Source organism: Mugil cephalus, chromosome 3 (genome assembly GCF_022458985.1).
Source record: "Mugil cephalus isolate CIBA_MC_2020 chromosome 3, CIBA_Mcephalus_1.1, whole genome shotgun sequence".
NCBI classification, from domain to species: Eukaryota; Metazoa; Chordata; class Actinopteri; order Mugiliformes; family Mugilidae; genus Mugil; species Mugil cephalus.
In genome coordinates this window covers 11,579,871-11,601,035 of record NC_061772.1, presented here as the reverse complement: position 1 = coordinate 11,601,035, position 21,165 = coordinate 11,579,871, and the positions used below count along the sequence as shown (strand labels likewise).

The 21,165-nt window shown below is 42.6% G+C and overlaps 1 protein-coding gene across 1 annotated transcript in view; it reads left to right on the top strand.

Annotated features, from left to right (window-relative positions):
- The window catches only part of esrrga (estrogen-related receptor gamma a), a 135,046-nt gene that overhangs the window by 32,856 nt on the left and 81,025 nt on the right, over positions 1-21,165 (top strand). Inside the window, exon 2 of the mRNA XM_047581304.1 lies at positions 4,204-4,302. The gene's annotated coding sequence lies outside the window, so the exon portion shown is untranslated. The remainder of the gene's footprint in view (positions 1-4,203; positions 4,303-21,165) is intronic.

Genomic DNA, 21,165 nt, shown 5'->3' with positions numbered 1-21,165 from the left:
GTTCTTGGCCCATCATGCTGCTGCATGCGGAGCAGGGGGCGTCAAAAACATACGGCCCGCGGACCAAACCCGGCCCGCCAAAGGATCTTATCAGGCTTATGGCATGAATTTGTACAAAAGTACAAAATGCAGAAGTTACATAGAGGACTACTGGTATTTGGGAAGATTCATTAAGTATTCGGAATGTCCTATGTCCAACGTGGTTCCTGAATGCACCACAGTCTTGCATCGCAAATGGTATGGCGTCAATCAGAGATGGAGTGAGACAGAAAGTCAACGCTAAAACTTAGTCCAAGCTGTAGATATTTAGGTTAGTGGGAGCTTTCTTCCATAGTGAATTCTACTTAATTGCTGTTAAACCGTGACCCTACCACGGACCATTGCTAGTTAGCTCCTCGTGCTGTCAGTATGAGAGACTTGAGCTTGGGAAACACTTATTGCACCAAGCTGGTGACAGTCTACATTCTTTTGATCGTGGATGGAGCCTGAGTTTGTTTTGTTTCTTCACCACTGTTACGGTACACTACTGAAGGAGTGTGTTGCCACTGACTAACAGCATCCTGCATCCCAGGAACTGTGAGAACTGTTAAGACACTGTGAACTGGATTCAGATGAGCTCCAACATGTGCATGTAGCAACTTTTTGGTACCATGGACTCTTTTCAAATCGTTTCAAAATACATTTTTTAGTTTTGATATGAAATTGCAATGTAGGGAAAGACACACATACATATACATTGGTAAAGCCGTCATCTGTTTACCTCCCATGGAAAGAGTGATTACCCACCCTTTTGTAAAATAAGAGAACTACATATAAGAGAGTGTTACAAAAGTAACTGCTGTTCCTAATTTATCCACTGTTTTAGTAAGAGTAGTGGAAAGAACTACTATACCAGAACTAAATAGCAGACAGCAATAAAATTGTACATTGTTCATGACATCTTTTGGAAATGGATATCTTTAAATCAAATCATTTCTATAATTGTCTTCTTTGCACTAAAACAAAGGGAAACATTCAGAATTGTCTTTATTTATATATTTTTTAATAGTTTATTATACCATGTGAGATCAAATCTGAACTAAAATGAGTTGTAGAGTAATGTTTAGAGTAGTACTAAGGATCAGTGTGGAGACACAAGAATGTTATGTTCGGCTTGTATATGGTGTTTAGTGTCATTCAACCTTATTTAGGAGTTCACTTGATTTTCTTCTTTATATTGAACACTTATTGATCATTTAAGTGCAAGGAGCTTTTGTTGTGACACTGAAGGAAATCCTGTGTGTTTATCACTGGTTTACCTACATACACGTACACAACAATAGTAGCTTGAGTATGCTCATGGCACATTTAATGTTATTGTGTGCTGTGTGTGTTGCACGTGTGAGTGTGGCTGCGCACAAACTGTAAATTCGTCGTCATTTGTGTACGTGCATAAGGTGCGCATGCAGCTGACTGAATGTGTTTTGTAATTGTCTGAGGGTGAGTTTGCTTACTTGCATGCTGACATGGTTTCAGATAGTGCTGTGTGCGAGTGTGTATGTTTAGCCGTGTACTGTGTTGTGTTTTGGGAGCGTCTGTTTTTCAGGACGCCAGCGGGGGGCTAATGGAACGGCTTTGTTGGTTTAAAAGAATTACCAGCTTCCTTCGCCAAAATCAACTCATAATCTGCTTTACTGGCACCACTAGGCTCACTGCCACGCTACTGACAGCACCTAACAACACAACACAAACACACACACACACACACACACACACACCAGTGGTGAGCAGCCAAACAGCACTACAAGATGCTCTCATGTGAATACTGACTTGATGAAAAGAGAGAGGGGAGAGCAAGAAGACAAAATGAAAATGCCAGTAAGACAATAAGAAGGGGAGAGAGGTATGAGGTGAAGCGACAGAGCTGGAAGAGTGGGAGTGACACAGAGGGAGAGAAAGAGAGAGAGAGAGATGAGATGCTGCAGGGTTATCAGTGATTAACAGCTCCACCCTATAGAATGTTGCATCTGACATCAAAGAAAGCTGCTTTTTGTTTCCAGGCCTTGAGTGTAACCCTGTCAGGAGCGTGGTGTTTACACACTCATATACACGCTCCAAGTTTAACAGTGAGGGACACAAGAGGCAGAGATTGAAAAAGAAGGAGAGTGACCGTGAGTGGCATGAGAAACTGTCAGAGGATGGTGGAGGGATGGGTGGAGGAAGATGGGAGAGAGCAAAAGGAGCTAATTCATTAACTGTAACACATGTCAGGTGTTCTGAATCAACCTATTCACTTTTACAGCATTTAGCTTGTCATTCACATGTATATATATTTTGTTCTTTTTTGACTGAAGAATTACGCAGCAAATCTGACATCATGTCCAACTTTTTTTTTGCTCTCTGACCAATGAATTTGCCACACAACACAACATTGGATGACCATAACCAAAAAGTAGTCAATGACTTGGTTGATTGAAAATTTATGTTAGTCAAAGTCATCTAGCAAGAAGGCAACTTGAGTTTCTCACTTATAAGGATGTGTTAACACCTAGGTCTTCAACAGGGGGTCCGTGACCCCTAGGGGGTCCACAGAGGTACTGCAGGGGATGTTGCAAAATCTTTGGTTGATTAAACATTTTATATATATATATATATACATACATTTTTTTTTAAATTTCTCCCACAAATTTAAAATTATTTGTATACTACACATTAACATGGTTCCAACAGATTTTAGTAAAGAGATAAATGGAGGCACAAGACGTTATCTTTGAGTCAGCACTTCACTTATTCAGCGATACAGGAGCTGTCTCAACAGCACACTGTTTCATACAGATGAATATTTGGACCTGTATTATTTGAATAGCTTAATATTGAATGCAACATGATAATAATAATGTAAATTTATTAACACCTAGGCCCAATTTAATATAGAACACATATAGTAGGTAGGGGGTCCCTGCTTAATCTTGTCATCAGTTTGGGGGTCCTTGACCTAAAAAACATTGTGTTAACAGGATTTTGTTACAAAGGTGGAACAAACATTTGGATGACTCAAGAAAATGCTGCGTGACTGGACATTTGTGAAAACCCATGCATTCTAACATAACAGTCCTGCACCACATCCCCCTTTATGACTGTTATTTATTATGTTCAGTTTATAGTAAAACTCCATGATCATTACAGAGGATGTAGTTTGAGGTGCTGTTGAACTGGATTGAATTAAACACTAAAATGTTTCTGATGTTAACCATAGCCCACTGACTAAAATGGATTTGTGAAAATAATAGAAACTTGTGTTACAATACTAATAATTATACTAGAAACTACAGCCTCCAATATGAGAGCACAGTTGAATCAACATCTGTCTCAGTTATTTGAAACAAAAGCTGAAAACCATAACCTTCATGAAGCTAAGATTTAATGCAGGGCCCTGCACTTAAACTGGCAGTGAACTGGCAAGTGAAGGTAGAGACTTTCACTTTTTTTCAGTCTCGGTTTCAGTCTTCACCTGTTGCAGCCAACAGGATTCATTTTGTGTATTGTTCAAAGGCCCACACATATAAACTAGCACTAGCAAAGCACAGCCCCTAACCTGCACACACACACACACACACACACACACACACACACACACACACACACACACACACACACACACACACGCATTGTCTCATACTTGCCTCCACGTATAAGCACATACACACACAGAAGTAAAATGCTCCATCAAAGTACAAAAGTGGAGCGAGAGAAGGAGATGGAGAGGGAAAAAGGGAGAGGTCTGAGATCTGAGAGGAGAGGAGACGAGAACAATGGCTTTAAGTCTTGACAAACACTTAGCTGAGGCCTTTAGACTAACACTTTGGAGCAGACATGTCTGCCTGCATACCAATGGCAAACACTGTCATTCCCCATCTAACTCAGAGGCTTTTGATGTTCTATTCACAGAGATAGAGAGAATGGAGGTGAAGGAGGGGAATGGAGGTAGGGAGAGTGCAACAAGGGGGATAGGGGAAACACAGAGGAATGATAGAATTAAAGAAAGAAAGACAGAAAGAAGGAGCGAAAGCCGAGTGAATGAAAGGAAGCAGCGAGACCTTTAATTTATTGAGCAAACTGTGCCATCGCTGTCTGACATTTTTGTTATGTCTCCTCTCTTCCCCTTTGCTTTTCTCCCTCTGTGTCTCTGTATCTCTCTCTCTCTGTGTTTCAAACAATTTACAGATCATAGCAGTAAGAGGAAGTGGCAAAGAGAAGGAAAAGAAGAAGACGAGCAAAGAGCAAGTGGAGGACGCACAGTGGATCTTTGTCCGTAACATAATGGTAGATAACTTATAATGATGAACTTGACTGTCTCATTCTCATCTTCTATAGCCGCTTGTCTTCTGGAGGGTTGCGGGGGTGGGGGGGGCTGGAGTCTATCCCAGCTGTCACTGGGCGAGAGGCGGGGTTCACCCTGGACAGATCTCCAGTCTATCACGGGGCTAACACAGAGACAGACAACTATTCACACTCACACCTACAACCAGGAATCAATGAACCTAACGAGCATGTGTTTGGACGGTGGGAGGAAGCTGGACAACCCACGCAGACACAGAAAGGCCCCAGTCTTCCTTCAGGGACTAACCACTGCTCCTGGCACCTGCAGCTGTGTCATTCATCTGCAAAAGATTGCTTACTCATACTAACGTTAATGGAAATATATGGTGTTTAGTATAATAGGTCTGTAAATAGCGATAATGAGTGAGTGTTATGTCCACAACTCTTACTAAAACAGTGCACTCTCTAGTAGACAAATGAAGAATAAGTTCCTTCTATGATGCTGCACAGTGGTGTGGTGCCATTCATTCTTAAAGTACTGAAGATCCTCTACAGCTTTTCATCACACCAACGATGGCAAATGTTAGCTGCCGCTATGACATTTAACGTTTACATTTTTTTAAGGATTGCTGCTTTCGTGTAACACCGCTGACATACAACTGTGCATGCATGTATACCATTACCAGCGACACCTATTATCTGCCAAAGTGCACAAGCACTGGCAGGCACACACACAACCTCCCCTGCAAGTTGATAAGTGTGTTAGGAGAAATTATTAATTATCAGGCTAATGGGCACCAGGCTGAGTTCTGCTTCATTAAGCTCTAACTGTTTGTGTGTGTGAGCGTTTGTGTGTTTGTGCATCAGAGGATGGGAGATCTCTGAGTAATACACAAAGACTAGTGGAGGCAGGGAGGGGTTAGAGCACGACACATTCACTCAAGTAGACACTTGCATGAAAAATGTGAGAATCCCACTTTAGATTAGAGATTTTACCGCATGTATGTCAAATGTGGAGCCATTTGTTGTTGTTGTTGTTGTTGTTTTTTTATCACATCACACATACAATCCCAGCGAATTCCATATAGGACTGAATGAACTGAAAGTGGTCTGTGGCTTCGACACAGTATTTTCATGTGAGCCATGTTAATCATGGGCAAATGAGGCTTTTGGAGTTTGAAAGAAGAAATTTCTGTAGCTCCTTCAGAACCAGAAATCACCAACTAACCATGCAGTATAACAGTAAACTATGTGAAAGAATGGTTCACAGGGTGTGCCTGTTTTGTGTTTCTGTAGCACTGGTGGTATTTACACCCTGTGCTAAACGCTGTTGCAGTTTACTCCCGCTCTTTTGCTTGGAGGCCTGTGCTGGCTCCAGTATGATAAGTAAAACCAGCACCGACTTTAATCTGTCTCACTCCCACTAGGAAAGACAGATAAGAGAAGAGAAGGCAGAGGGAGGGTGAGACAGTGCGAGGAGTCAGAGAGTAAAACTTCCATTGTTGGAGTTCTTTGGATATTAGATGGAGCCCTAACACAGTCAAATCACAGAATACACTCTTTAAGGATATTGTTTGGCTTGGGACTTTCTTTGGATGCTTCAGTGAAGGATAAAGAAGAGGTGGGTCAGATTCAACAAACGTCCTGATTCCAATCAGGGACATTTCATTTCCGTAGAACCACTAGAGTTTAGACTAAGAAATTGTGTTGCAAATAAAATCCCAAAAAAGACGAGCATTTTAATTTCCCCCTCCTGCTGCCATCTTTCCTCATTTCATCCTTCCATGTTCAGGTTGAAGTTTTGAATTTAAACACCTGAGTAGCCCAGTATTAACAGCATATGACTTTGATTTGTGTGTGTGTTGACACATGTGTTTCCCTATAAATAGCTGTGATGGTAACATAAGCGGGGGCCCAGGCTCACTGGTTTTTCCCATTGATTAGATGGCTTGCTAATGCACAATCATCCCCACCACCCGTGCACACACGCACACATGCACACAAAATACTGCACTCGGCTAATGAGAGTTGGTTAAGACCCCCTAGGAACAACCAACCACCACTTTACTCCTTAGGGAGACAGGGGATGAGAGAGAGAGCGAGAGACTGGAAAAGGCGTCAAAAGACGAGGAGGTATAAGTCCGATAGAGAAACTAATGTGAAAAAGAAGGAGATAATATACAGTAACAGTGGACATGTGAATAAGTCCATGTAATCCTGCCTTAATTTTTGTGTGATTGTGGGTGTGTGTGTGTGTGTGTGTGGTTACGATGCCCCTGAGGGGTGTCCTCTTGCCGTCGATGTGTGTATCCCCATGTCTGGGTGTATGTGTGTGCTAGAATTACCCAGAATGCTTTAGCAATTGACTGGCTGGCTAATGGTGGTCTCTGTTTTCCTCTGATGGTCATTGACTAGGCCTTCTCATCAATACCTGTTTTTACAGCTATTCTAGAGGTGTGTGTGTGTGTGTGTGTGTGTGTGTGAGTGTGTAGTTGTGTGGTTATGTGGTTGTGCGCGCTACTTACGAGAGAAACTGCCTCTTCTTGGGAACTCCTGAGCTTTATAACAGACTCTGTTGCGTCACTTCTCCACACGTCTCTCCTTTGCTCTACCCTCGTCCTTTTTTTTCCATGCTTATTATTAATTCCGTTAGTATCCGTTATTATTACAGATACTAGCTGGAATAACGTCTGCTGCTGCTGACACATCTTGATATCAGTGTGGTTACTAGATCTGCTTATTTTGACTGAAGTAGAACTGGATACACTCGATTTTTTTTGATTTTAAGAAATTATTTAAAACTAGTTTTGCTTTGACCTTTTAACAATAAAGTTAACAAAGCAATATGGATTTTCTCTTCTGGGATTAGTAAATTGAAAATTGAAAATAAGCACAAGCCCATAAATATAAATTTTGATTATATATTTTAAAAACTAGCATGCTTGGGGTTGAAAGTGCACTGGCCCCTTCCTTGTCCCTGTCACAGGTGTGCTAAGCTGCGTGCCTCTGTTTGAGTTGCTGAAATAAATAATCTGCCCATTATGAACTCCAGAAGCCCAAGGGAGGCAGAGACAGTAGCAGTAAAAAATAATATTTCTGTGACAACATATTCAAATGAATCGATTACACTGATTTACTGACTAGCTCCAGCTTGAAGCATTTTAAACGTAATATTATATATTTGCGGGGAAACTATCCAGAAATGTGCTTGCTTTACTTTATGTGTACCATCAAATGCTGCTGGATGTCCTGTGTAATATTTAAGACAACAATAGCTGTAAAATGCTGCTTGAAGTTTACCAATACAAACAGAATATAGGACATCCCAGTGTGAATGAGGGGTTGCCTTCAGATGCCAAGTTTTGAATAATTCAGTAAGCACACTACATGAGAAAAGTCTCTTTAAGTGGCCCAAGATCTCCCTCTCTCCTCTTCCTTAGCCCCTGCACCTGTCTATTTTCCTTTCTTTTCCTTTTTTCTCTCCCCCCCTCGCTCTCCTCCCACGGCTCTACCCTCAGTTTGGAAAGGATTCGGTCTCACAGACACTCAGCAAGACTATCACCACTCCACCCAGGAGACCACTCATCTCTCCCTTCAACTCTTCCACCTCCCCTCCAGCCTCCTTCTATCCATCCATCTACCCATCTATCCATCCATCGATTGCCACTATTCCTGGACTCCTGTTATCCCAGTCCTGGTCCAGCTCAGGTTTCCCTTCCCTTCCCACCACTCAGCTGTGTGCGCGTGTGTCTTTGTGTGCTAACCTCCGTATTTCCCCCTGCCTTTTTCACTGTCACGTTTGATTAAGCATCAAATCCGCTCCAAGAAAGCCGTCTCAAAGAAAAATGAGCATTCATTTTCTTCCACCGTTCCCGATAGAAAACGATTTTCTGAAAATCAATAAGTGATCACTTTTTATTTCTTCAAAATACTTGATTGCAGAACTTGAAATGCGCGCGCGCGCACACACACACACACACACACACACACACACACACACACACACACACACACTCATTGAGAGCCTCTTTCCACGAAATGTGACTCAATTCCATGCTCATTAGTAGGAACAGTGCTCTCGTTGGCCGGTCACCTCTAAATGGCCTAAGTGGCCCAAGTATTGACCATCTATAAGAACTGGTCAATTGTATGAGTAAAGCTGAGCTGATCAATGGCCTGATTACTCTGGTAATAGGAGACCTCTCAACTCATTCATTGTTTCTTTCATTAATTTAATCATTCACTGTGTTTGCACAGATTCCTATGTAATGGGCACATTCAGGAAGCATTTTCGGTACCGTAGTACCTTTGTTAGAAACACATATGGGAGAGATGACAGGAAACAAGGTCCTACATCGCTAACGCTCAGTTTTTGTCAGTGACTTATCAAAGACCGATGCTGCCAATAATTTGTGGTCTTGTTATTGGAATTATCAGCTGTGCCGCTGATGATCAGGAGTTACACAACATCTGTCATACTCTACGCACTCTCTCCTCTCTCTTCTTATTTATGGAGGTGTCATGTTAATAAATGCTTAAGTGACAGACTGTTTAGGTAGAAAAAAAGATTTCCTCTCCTCTCCTCTCAGCAGACTCTCTTTTCTCTCTACAACCACAAGAGTGAACAGGATGCTGTGCGGCAGAGCAGACGTGCAGCGTGGCTTTGTGTGTGTGTGTGTGTGTGTGGACAGTAACTGTCATTGCAGGGTTTCATGTCACTGGCTCTAATTGTCTTTCATGTGAACACAAGAGAGGGGTGTTTGGCAAGCGCAGGGTAAAGAGACTGAGAAGACACAGAGGATGAAGTGGGCTGAGGGGGTCGCCGCGCTGCGGATGAGGGAAAAGAGAATAGGCAGATAAAGGGAAAACGGGCAACACGGGCAATCCATTGAGATGCCGGCGTTCACTTCCCATTGTTCTTTTAATGTTTCAAGAGACATTCCTCTGTCATTTATTCTCATGTGAGGACGGTGGATTATAGTAGTGTGTAGGATTTTTTTAAATTCTGTAACTAGGAACCAACTGTTTGTGCTACCAGTCTGACGTTAACTGTACGGACACAGCAAAGCAACATCAGAGAATCGGGAGCAGAAGTCAATTGTGACGTCACTTCAGGTTCCACAGACCCTGACCACCCAATACCAAGCAAACAACCGCATATTCACTCAGTGTCTCTCTGCCCCTCCCTGTACCTGCGCCTTAACAGAGTACCTGACAATAACACACATGCCGTTCAGAATGAAGTGGAAATCATTGATGCACTCACTTTAAGGCAAATTCCCACTTTGTGCAAAGAAAAATAAAGTGTGCCCTGAGCACAGCAACCCTAGCTCTAATACATGGTGTTCTTTCTGGCCGGTTTGTTCCTTCACCATCTGCCTGGCTCCTTTATGTTCGCCACAACAGACTCTGGTGAGGGGAATTTGTTTTAAAAGCCTGGTAATTGATGCTGGGCAGATAGCTAAGAGAGAGGCTGCTGCAGTTGATTAATGTACACTGAATGTGTGCGGCATTTCTTTCTTTCTTTTTTTTTTGAGACACTTTTAACTTGGCCTCTTAAATGATCACGGAGGAGGGGGGGAGACAGACAGGGCTAGAAAAAGCAATTCCCCTATTGCTCTCATTTTACTGGTCTGTGTGTGTCTTGTGTGTAAACTACCCCACTGTAGCTATTAAATGAAGTGACAGCTGTATGAGACACGTGCAGTTTAGCAGCTTTTGGAATACAAAATAACATGCAATGATGCAAAAACGTAATTAAAGCCCATCGCACAGATCAAAAGTCACTTTTGGAAATCAGTTCACCTCAGGTGGACTGCAACACATTGTACATTATAGTGTGAAATCATTCTGGTCATTATTAAGTGGTGCATCTCAGTTGTATATAAGAAAGAAGGAACTGTGAAAATGAAAGTGATCTTAGAGTCTTCTAGTTTTCTTCAAATATCAATGAGGGACCAGCTAAAACATATGGGTAATGAAGGAAATGTGGTGTGATTAATGCACTGTGGTGAATGTAGGAGGAACTCTGTCTCACTAAGAGGCCAGGATGTAAAAACTAACAAAAAGGACATTAATGTTCTAATATTCGGTGTCATTGGACCAAGTCCTCTGTGCCTGTATTAGTGTCCATGTCTTTGCTCGAGCACTAGATTGAATGCACTTCCACATACCTCTATGGAAATGAAGTCACTCACACACACATACACACGGTGGGACAATCAGGTCATTCCAAGGTAAAAGGACTTAGACATAGGGAAATATTCATACTTTAGAGGTAGTGTGTGTGTGTGTGTGTGTGTGTGTGTGTGTGTATGTGTGTGTGTGTGTGTGTGTGTGTGTGTGTGCGTGCGTGCGTGTGTGTGTGTGTGTGTGTGTGTGTGCGCGTGCGTGCGTGTATGTGTGTGTGCACCAAGCTCATGACTGCTACAAGCAGTTCTCTTTAATTGAGGTCCTGACGCCTCAAGCAGAATGCTTAGGAGTAAGATAAAACCTGCACAGTGGTAGGTGCTAGTGCACACACACACACACACACACACACACACACACACACACACACTCACACTCTCTCTCTCTTTCCACCTACCACACTCGCACAACAATGCTGACCTTAAAAAGTAAATAAATAAAAGTTGGGTATCAGGCAGTCTGAACCGATAATGATGCAGGATGCTTGCTGGTGACAAACGATGAATGAACATGTGACTGTTTTAATTATTAATTGCAATTCATTGCATGTCTGACAAGGTTGACAATATCTGGGTTTGAATATAGTAAACCCTCCTATAAATGACTTCCACGGAGGCCTGTGTGCTTACATGTTCAATTTAAATTTATATATTTTAAAGTTGTTACAGATGTCTTCCTGCAGGCACAAAAAAAGCAAAATTGATCATTTTTTTTCTCCTACTTTAACGATTCCCTCCTGATGAAGCTCAATTCCCACCATATAGCCTTTTGCTCTGGAACACAGACGTTTTATCCTCTGATTACAATCACAAATTTACATTTTAGCTATGAAGGCTAAAGCCCTTAATCTCCATGCCAATTACAAAGCAGTGCTTGTTGTACTGAATTTTGCGCGGTAATAGATCAACCCATTTGACATTTCTATTGGATTTCTGCTGTAATTGAACAGCTTTCCTAACTGTGTTATGAAATGTGACTTGATTAACAGTGTCAACTACAGGCCACCATAACTCAAGGGTCAGTGGCTGTGGATGCTCTGGGCTCCACCGGTGCCGTTTCACTTCTTATTGGCTGTCTGCAAATCTCAGCAGAGGTCATAGATTACGTAAGAGATACTTATATTATCAACTACAATTAAAATATCAGTTATTCAAAACTTTTAGTGTGCGTGTGTGTGTGTTTAGCATACAGTAGATAAGCCAGCCTTACAAAACAAATCCCTTTGGTATTTTCCCTGTATCACAATTATAGATATTCAATGTTTGACAAAAGATATTATAACACACATTTTTTACCCTCACGAACATGTCCCTGCACACACTGTGTGTGTTTGTAAATGAGAGGTAGATAATGGACAAAAGCTCTATTGTTTTCTCCAGAGATCTAAATATTGGTCTCCACTAAATAGTTTACAGAAGATAGTGTTAGGCACTTTGACTGGATACACAACACTGTTTGTGCTTGTTTCATTGTTCCAGGAAGTACGTGCCTGTCTTCATTTGTATGGTTTTTTAAGTGTGAAAGTTAAACAGTTCCATGATTGTTGGATTCTTTCTGGATCTGTGTGTCTGTGTGTCCATGTGTGCGGTATCATAAACTACCGGTTTAGTCAGTTTGTGATAATAGTGTGTCTTTAATGTTCAGTGTTCGTGGTTTCCTGTGTTCTCTGGCCTTTAGTGGCTCTGATAAGAGGTTCTTAATATGGTGTTAAACCTTATCAAGATTTTCCTCTTCCTGTTTCTTTCTGTCTTTCGTTCTGTTGCTCTAAAGTTAACGCATTATAAAAAGTTATACGTGAACACATACATACACACATACGTGTACTCAGATCCTAGCACTTTGCAGAAGCAGTGTTTTAAAATGGTGCGACGCATAGTTACTGCTGACTTGTGCTTCTGTTTTATTTATTTTCCCGCCATCCCATCTATGCTTTGTGAGTTCCTGTCTGTCTTCTTCTTTTCCTCCATTGCGTTCTATCCAGTTGTTTTTCCTGTGTTCCTCTTCTCTCACCTCAGTTGGCAAATTTTTCTAACCGACATTTTTTTCCTTTTTGTTTCTGTGATTTTCTCTATTCGTATTTGGAAGTGCACCAAAAAAAAAAATTGTGCGGCTAATTAAGACGTATTTTAGTGTTCTGGTCTCAGCAGCAAAACAAGAGCACCGAGGATGGAGAGAAAGAGGTGTTCCCCTCCCTCCCTACTTTCCACCCACCTTCTAATCCCCTAAAAGCACTTAAGAGATTGGCGCTGCCCGCCCGCCTCTGGCTGGTTGTCTACCCCGTTGGTCGCCACGGCAGCTGATTGGAGGAGTCGGGGTTCCTAATTGGATCATGAGGGTGTGATGCAGGCGACAGCAGCCACATTATGGGAAGCTGACTTTGTGCAGCGTAACCCTGCCAGGATGACCCTTTCCCTGTGCATGAAGGCGTGTGTGCATGTGTGTGTGCGTGTGTATGGACTGACCCCAATGTGACTAAGAGCCTCCGTTCATCAAGGCAGGCTGGCTGAGGCTGCAGCAGAGGATAGATTGATGAAGAGAGGATGGAGAAGTAGAAGAGGGAGAAAAGAGGAGAAAATTGAGTAAAACCTAAAACGGAAAACGGGCAAAGCAAAAAGGAGAAAGGGAGATGGAGATAGTAGCGCAGTGCTAAGGGCGCTACGTTTCAGTTTCCCTTTTTTTTCTTACAATTTTTAGTTCCTTTCTGACAATAGGGGGTATGGTAGGATTGATGACATGATGCAGTGAATTAATCCCCCTGAACTTTGTGCCTGCGCTCTGTGTGTGTCTGCGAGTGTGTGTGTGTCTTGGTGTCTTTCACTTTGGTGCAAAGTGACTGTGTTGTCCGTTACGGTGTAAATTGATAGCGTCACTGCTCTTTGCCGCATTATGGGGAGCGTTGAGCTGTACATTCAGTTTCCTAACTGCATTCTATATCACACCATCATGCACACCTGATCCCACGGACCTGAATGATACACCAGGAAGGACTATTTCTAAACAGTTTCACCTGAAACCTTGCTGCCTTTGTATATTTGATTTATTCTATTCAGCAGCATTAGTAGTAGATCTGTTAATTTAACTATGCTGAGTATTTTTTTTTTTTATCTGGTTATGTAGTTTAATGCTGAAAGAAAAATGTTTCGGCTGCTGCACAATTTGCGGTATATTAAAAAAATCTTAAGCGTTTAGGCAAAAGAACATCGATGACAAGACATTTATATTTCGAAATATACATTTTACATTTTGTTTTCATTTTTTGTATCTTTGATTTCTGTTCAGCTGAAAAGCAGTTTACAAGGGCGTTCAGTTTCCAGGCTACTGAATTTTTCTAACCAACTTAGGATATAATTTAGGGCTGGGTATTACTACTGATTTTATTTGGTGTTGCGAGATCAGATAAAGGTTTCTCATGAAAAGATATTTTTTAGAAGTGGTCCAGTTCCAAGCAGGAAAAAGTGTAAGGATTTGAGCGAGTTTGACAAAGGCCAAATTGTGATTGCTAGACAACTGGGTGAAATGATCTCCAAAACTACAGTTCTTGTGGGGGTGTTCCTGGTCTGCAGTGCATAGTATCTGTCAAAAGAGGTCCAAGCAAGGAACAGTGGTGAACTGGCGATAAGGTCATGGGCTGCCAAAGGCTCACTGATGCTCATGGGGAGTGAAGGCTGGCCTGTGTGATCCGTTCCAACAGACGAGGTACTGAAGCTCATATTGCTGAAGAAGTTAATGCTGGTTCTGATGTCTGTCAGAATGCACAGTACATCACAGTTGGTTGCATATGAGACTGTATAGCTGCAGACCAGTCAGTGTATCATGTGGGCATCAGGAGGCAACGTGGTGCTGTGGGCAATGTTCTGCTGGGAAACCTTGCGTCCTTCCTTCCATGTGGATGTTACTTTGATACGTACCACCTTGCCTCTCTCTGCAGGAAAAAAGCTGGGTCAGGAATGCATTTGAAGAGCACAACACCGAGTTTGAGGTGTTGACTTGGCCTCCAGATTCCACAGATCTCAATCCAATCCCTCATCTGTGGGAAGTGCTGGAAAAACAAATCCGATCTTTGGATCGGGAATCAGAAAAGCTGCTGCTAACATCTCGGTGCCAGATGCCACAGCAGACCATCAGGGGTCTCGTGGTCATAATGTTATGCCTGACTGGTGTATTTCTCCAGTAGTCCTGGTTATTATGTTGCTGCCTTTCTGAGCTGATACAAGGTGTTTCTTCTGCTGTTCTTCTGTCAGTTTGGTAGCTTTGACTCCAAGCTCAGTGTGGTTCAACAGGGGACGTCCCGGTGTATATCTGAGCCTGTGCGGGCACGTATAGACGTGGGCTTCTAAGTGAGGGGATTTGTGAGCGTGGCTCGACCATGCTGGGAGCGCGTGCATACGTGTGCAATCGTTTGTGCGTGTGACCATGTGAGTTGATTTCTGTGAGTGCGCACGGAAGGCCGTGGGCGTGTGCGGCGTGTGTGTCAGTGAAGTGCGGTGGTACAGCGGGGGCGTCTGATCCCTCCACCTTTTAAGAACATCAGAGGGTGTGAAAAGCACTGATTGCCCTAACCGCTCTCATTGGGACTCAAACCCCCGGCTTAGTTGTGCTTGAGCGAGTTTGGAGAGACAAGACAGAGAGAGGGAGATGTGTGTGTGTGTCTGTGTGTGTGAGGGAGGGAGTTAAGACGAAGGGGAAGGGGGAACAGGGGAGAGACGAGGGACAGAAGAGAGAGGGTGGAAGTGAATTAGTTTGGAGAGAGGAAATCAGGGTCAGCGAGGGAAACAAACCAGCACATTTGGTAAGAGAACAGGGGCCGGGAGCAGAGGACCGAAAGAACAGAGGGTAGAGAAATAAAAGGTGTATGATGATAGAGCATGTACGTTAGTGAAGTGGTGGACAGTTTATTTTTTTCAAGGCATTTCATATTTAAGCTGCTTGTTGAGGTCCATGCTGTTCTTAAACGTACCTAATGAATCCATCAGATTTACTAGAAAGCAAAACAATTTATTTCTACCTGAATAGGAAAAAGTGTAGGAATAAGTGAGCCTCAAAGATAATAATTCTTCCTCTTCAGTTTTCAGAGTCAAACATGTCGAGGGGCGACTATTTGAAATGTCGTCTGGATGACCAAGGTCAAGTCTGGGTGGAAAATCCCGGTTGCGTGTCTTGTGGGAGGGAAGTGAATCCCTGCCGGCTCTGGCTTTGTTGCTTTGTGCTTGACACTGTGTGATAAATGTCTCAGTTACACTATATCTTTGCACTGAATTCATAAGTTTTTATTCACAACTCTTAATTGAACTTTTATTTTTCATTTGAAACAAAAAGAGTAATTTACTTGTTTACTTTTTCCTTCGGTTCTTGAAGATTTTGCCACTTTTACAGATGGTATTCAGATATATGAACTCTAGTTTTGTTCCTTGGAAGATCTTTTTGGGCGACAGTGACCTTGTTCTGCTGTAGGTGTTTTTGTTGATGAAAGATTCATTTTAAAATACATGTTATATACAGATTTCAGCTCTTGTCAGATTTTTTTCCTGTGTGTGTATTTTTTTTTGTACCGGTGCGCGTGTGTGAGTGAATGTGAGCTTAATGTCATCTAGGGGTTAAACGCAGTGTTGACTGTGTGGAGCAGAGTAAGGCACAAGGCCTGCCAGCTGATATCCGCTGACATTCAACACATTAAGCCCTGCGCACTATCTACATGTGCTAAAAGTGCTGTTTATTCTCCCCCAGCAGCTGCATAAAGATACAGGCAAGAGACCTTTACCCTAACTCATATTTATTCTTCAGTGACCTTCAAGAGAGCAGCCGAGGGATTGTGAGAAATAAAAAGATATAGAAAAAAACACGTGCATATACTGTACACGCATGTCTTAAGTTTGTCTGACGCAGGATACAAGTTAAGAGTTATTTTAAACAAGTTCTTGTATATGATGCCATTAATAACGACAAAAAAGTAACAAAATAAACCGAGGAGATGAGACTAAGGAGCCTCACACATTAAGACAAAAACATGTATGTACACAAGGCTCATACACACAAAAGCACACATAGCATTGCCCAGCAGATTTATATGGGGCAGAAGGGTCTTGGGGTCAGATATCCAGGGGTAACCAGAGGCCTGACCCCCTGGTTTGCTTGGGAGTTCAGGGGCACACGTACACACACGGTTACACTCACGTGGAATTTAACACACACGTATTTGCTGGAGAGAAACATAAGAGTTTTCTTAACTCCTAAAAGCAATAAAGCAAGTAAATAAGTAATGATTGATGTAAACCATTAATACAGTATAAAAATGAAAGAAAGAAAGAAGACAAAACAACAGCGGATCTGGTGCTTAGGGGAAATTGAAAACACACACACACACACACAGACACACACATCAGGGTGGGGGTCAGGTGTGGAGTTAGGCTGTGAGGGTCTCTAATAGGTTCCCCTGACACATGAGGTGTCAACACCGGAGACAGAGATGTCATCACACTCACACACAGACACACTTAAGCACACAAACACACACAGGCCGACATGACACGGCCGCAGACATTAAACTGGCAAGATTACGTTAACAACTATAAGGGATTTCACGAACGGGTCGTAACACCAGCCCGTAATAACAGGCAATCGCTGCCGCACACACACAGACGCCCACACAAGTCTCAGGACCCCCGTCTTTTTGCACTTTAGCTTCTCGTCCGTTTGATCGTCTGAATTTAGAACCGGCTTTCACTGTTTATCTCGCAACCGCTATGTTGCACATTTGTGCGTGTTGCCGTGCTTTGCTGTGGGCCTGAGTAATAAGTGTGTCTTCAGTCTGTGAATATGAGAACGTATGAATGGATATGTCCGGTGTCTGTGCTTCTCTGTGTGTGTGTGTGAGACTGAGTGAGTGTGTGTGTGTGTGTGTGTGTGCGAGCGAGTGCACATGTGCGTGTGTCGTTATGGATTGCCACATTGTGGACTTGACAGGATCATAATTACAAGCAGTGATGAAATCTACCAAGTGTTTTCTCCCTGCATGGCTGCATGCGTGTGTGTGTGTGTGAGACAGAGAATGTGTGTGTGTGTGTGTGTGTGTGTGTATAATATTTGTCATCTGTGGCAGCACGCTCCCTGTTAGCACACAGTAACCATGATCACACCTCCATCTTCCACTAATAGGAGCACGACAGACAGAAGGAGAGGAAAGGAAGATAGATAGATAGATAGATAGATAGATAGATAGATAGATAGATAGATAGATAGATAGATAGATAGATAGATAGATAGATAGATAGATAGATAGATAGAAACTCTTCCTCTGTAGTTGGCCTCCCTCTGAAAATGTGCTGTTTTGTTGTGAGTGACTGAGATGTAAGTGTGTGTCAGACACGCACCCATTCACCACATAAAGGTGTTTTTTCCCCCCCTCCGTCGGCTTGTGATCCAGCCCTACCTGCCACTGTAGTCAAATCACTGTGAGGGAGAGATGGTCTGGTGGGGCTGGGGGGCAGAAGAGAGAAGAAGATGGAGGAAAGATGAGAGGAGTCAACAGAGATGGGGTGAGTGAGAGAAAGAGGGGGAGAGACGGGAGGCGCTCAATTTGCCATCACGGGTGCAACGGGGCAGAAAGTATCCAAGAAAGAGGATGAGTATGCGTGTGTGTGTGTGTGTGTGTGTGTGTGTGTGTGTGTGCGCGTGTGTGCGCGTGTGTGCGCGTGTGTATGTGTATAAGACAGAGAGTGAGTGTTTATGCATTTATGTGTGCGCGAGTGTGTGTGTGTGTCTAACAAGGGAGAAAAGACAACTCATTTGAATGTCAGATACAGAGAAGCGTGGCGTGCAGGGAGGGAGGAATGAGGCGAGGAGGGATGAGAAGAATGAATATGGATTACTGGGATGAAGATTCTATTATTTTCTGCCCGTTTCTCTGATCTCTTTGTCGCAATGCTATAGGCCCGTGTGCGTACGTGTGTGTTCAAGTAGTATAGAAAGAGTGCAGGTCTGCGACAGAAGGGCTATATTTGCTTATCTGCAGTCTGTATGTTTTTGTAATAGCGCTTGTGGTGTGAAAGTGTTTCGCAACATGTGCACTGGGTGTCGGTGTCTGTTTGAGCGTTTATTTTGTGTGCGAGTCTGAGACAGTTCCTAAGTTTCGATGAATGATTGGAAAACATGAAGTTAAGTGTTGGCTTCTTCTAGCCTTGTCATGTCCACAGGTGTCGTTGACATTCACTCGCACACACAGCACACAACCAATCCACAATTGTCATTTTTTTAAGCGATAACAAAAATGTGTTGTCGAAAAAATTTAATCAAAAAGCATAACGACATTTTGCAGGTCTAAAGATTTACTTGTTTTATTCTTGGGTGTGGGCATACCATATATACGACTACATTTTGTTTTTCCATCTTTATTCAAGAGCGTCTCCCTCAAATCAAGGGTCACACAAAGGTTTGCTCTGCTGTGAACCGCACATCTCCTGTCAGACGTTCTGCTGTTTGCACAGATTTCCTACGATCCCACTCAGCCCCTCCACCTAACTCTCTTCTTTTTGTGAAACTTTTGCTGTCAGATCTCTTCTCATGTTCTGATGTAACAGATGGCAACACCGATAACCAAGTGGCTGGGGGAGACTGGGGGACACATGCACCTTGCATGATGGCTCTGCCGCCATTGGTCTGTGATAGCGTGAAGGGATGAATCAGAAACTTTTTGAGAACCACTTAGATAGACAATCCCTGCGTCAGTGCAGACCATTTGTCATTTCCTTCCTGTGAGGTTACTCTTCTTCTAACCAGGTTCAGCTTTTTTCTACTTTTGGACTAAACAATTCATACTCACTATAACTCTGTTTGGAACAGCTTAGTAGCCGTAGCATATTATCATAGTCTGACAAATATTGTATAAGTGGAGAGGAGAGAATGATGTTATTGGAGCAGAATCTATGTTGAAGCATGGCGGTGGCAGCATCATCTTCAGATGATAACAGAGTTGATTAAATGATGGAGCAAGTCTGAGAAGATTCTCAGTCATCCAGGTCACAGTGCAGATGTTTCACTCAAAAGTCTTTTTCAACCTATTAGAACTAAAAAGATATGATCGATGGTGCCAGATACATCGCTCCAGAGTGCAGCAACCTGAGAATAGGACAGATGCTCACCAGTCAGTATACTAGTGTAAGAAAGGATGTAATCAAGACAATGCTGAGGTAGCTTCAGGACAAGACTCTGACTCGAGTGGTCTAGATAAATCCCAGACTTGAATAACCTAGAATATCTTTAGACAGAACTGCACATGGTAATTCTAAGAAACTTTCTGTCCTATCTGACAAAGCTTGGTGGGATGTGCCTGGAAAAATGGATTAAATTGGCCAAATCCTGGTTTTCAAAGACGCAATAAACCTTGAAGCTGTAATAGTGGCTAAAGCTCTTCTACAAAGTACTGGAATAAGGGCCTGAATATTTTCTCACAGCATCTGAGGACTCAGCTCTTTTAAGAAATTGTGAAAACCTTGCCCTCAGTGACAAAGTGTGCAAAAATTCAATTGCTCTGACCACTTTCTGAAACAGCGATAAATCCTATTAGCATTGTGTATGACAACAAACATGAAATTGTATAGTTCTTCATCTTTCGTCAGTCCTCTCCTCTTCCTTTTATATTTTACCACAACATTGTTTTTCTCCCCATCTTTTCTCTGATGCATATTGTTCCTCCTCCCCCCACTCCACACATTATCAATCTCTTTCTTTTTGTCTATTGCTCGCTCTCCCCGTCTCTCCGGTTGAGTGGCGAGCAGACAGAGAGGGAGAGAGAGAAAGATGTGAGTCCTGGCCAATTTGTTCTGACACATAGAGATGCTCAGCTTGGAGAGAGGTGTCAAACAACCAGGGGAGAGAGCGAGAAAGGTTTGTAGTAATGTGGGAGAGAGCGGATATAAGAAAACGGGAAGACACGTACAGGAAGGTAGAATGGCAGAGGAAATATCTTATATAAAGTATATATTATCACACTGAAAGGCAGCTTGGTGTGTGTTAAGATTTTGAGCAAAGAATCCCAATACGAGACACAGCCAACAGGAACAGACCCACATAGATGGTTAAAGAGGCAGCTGTTAGCTCTTCATGCCTTCTGTGAGTCTCAGTTATACATTTTAATGTGTCTGCCGCTGCAAGAGCTGTACTTAAGTATTAAAATACAGCTCAGGTACATCTAAAGGAAAGTCCGCTTGGACCCTTTAGCTGTCACTGTGACAGCTAAGGCTCAGTTATGACTTCTCAAATGCAATATTTTTCTTTTTTTTTCAGATTTGCCTCAAACATTCACTTAGAGTCGAGGATGGAGTGATCAGATTTGGTGGTCAAAGGTCATGATCAGTCACCTGACATCCATCCCAGTCTCGTTAATGCAATGTATCGTTCTTCATGGAGTTTAGCACCAACGTCCACTTGGACTCAAGAAGGAAGTGACTGGAGTTTTATGGCAAAAAACCTATGTCATGTGTCAACACGAAACCTGTTTTCAGGAACTCAGTAAAAACACATTAAATTCTCTTTAGTCTTCCCTGCATTTACTACATGTATGGTTTGGACAGACATGAATGTACTTGAACCTTGGCGTGTTGGTGGAGACACATAATCGTGAGGTTCTTTTTCTCGTATTCTGTGATTGAAAGCCACTTGGAACCAGGTATTTCACGAACATGT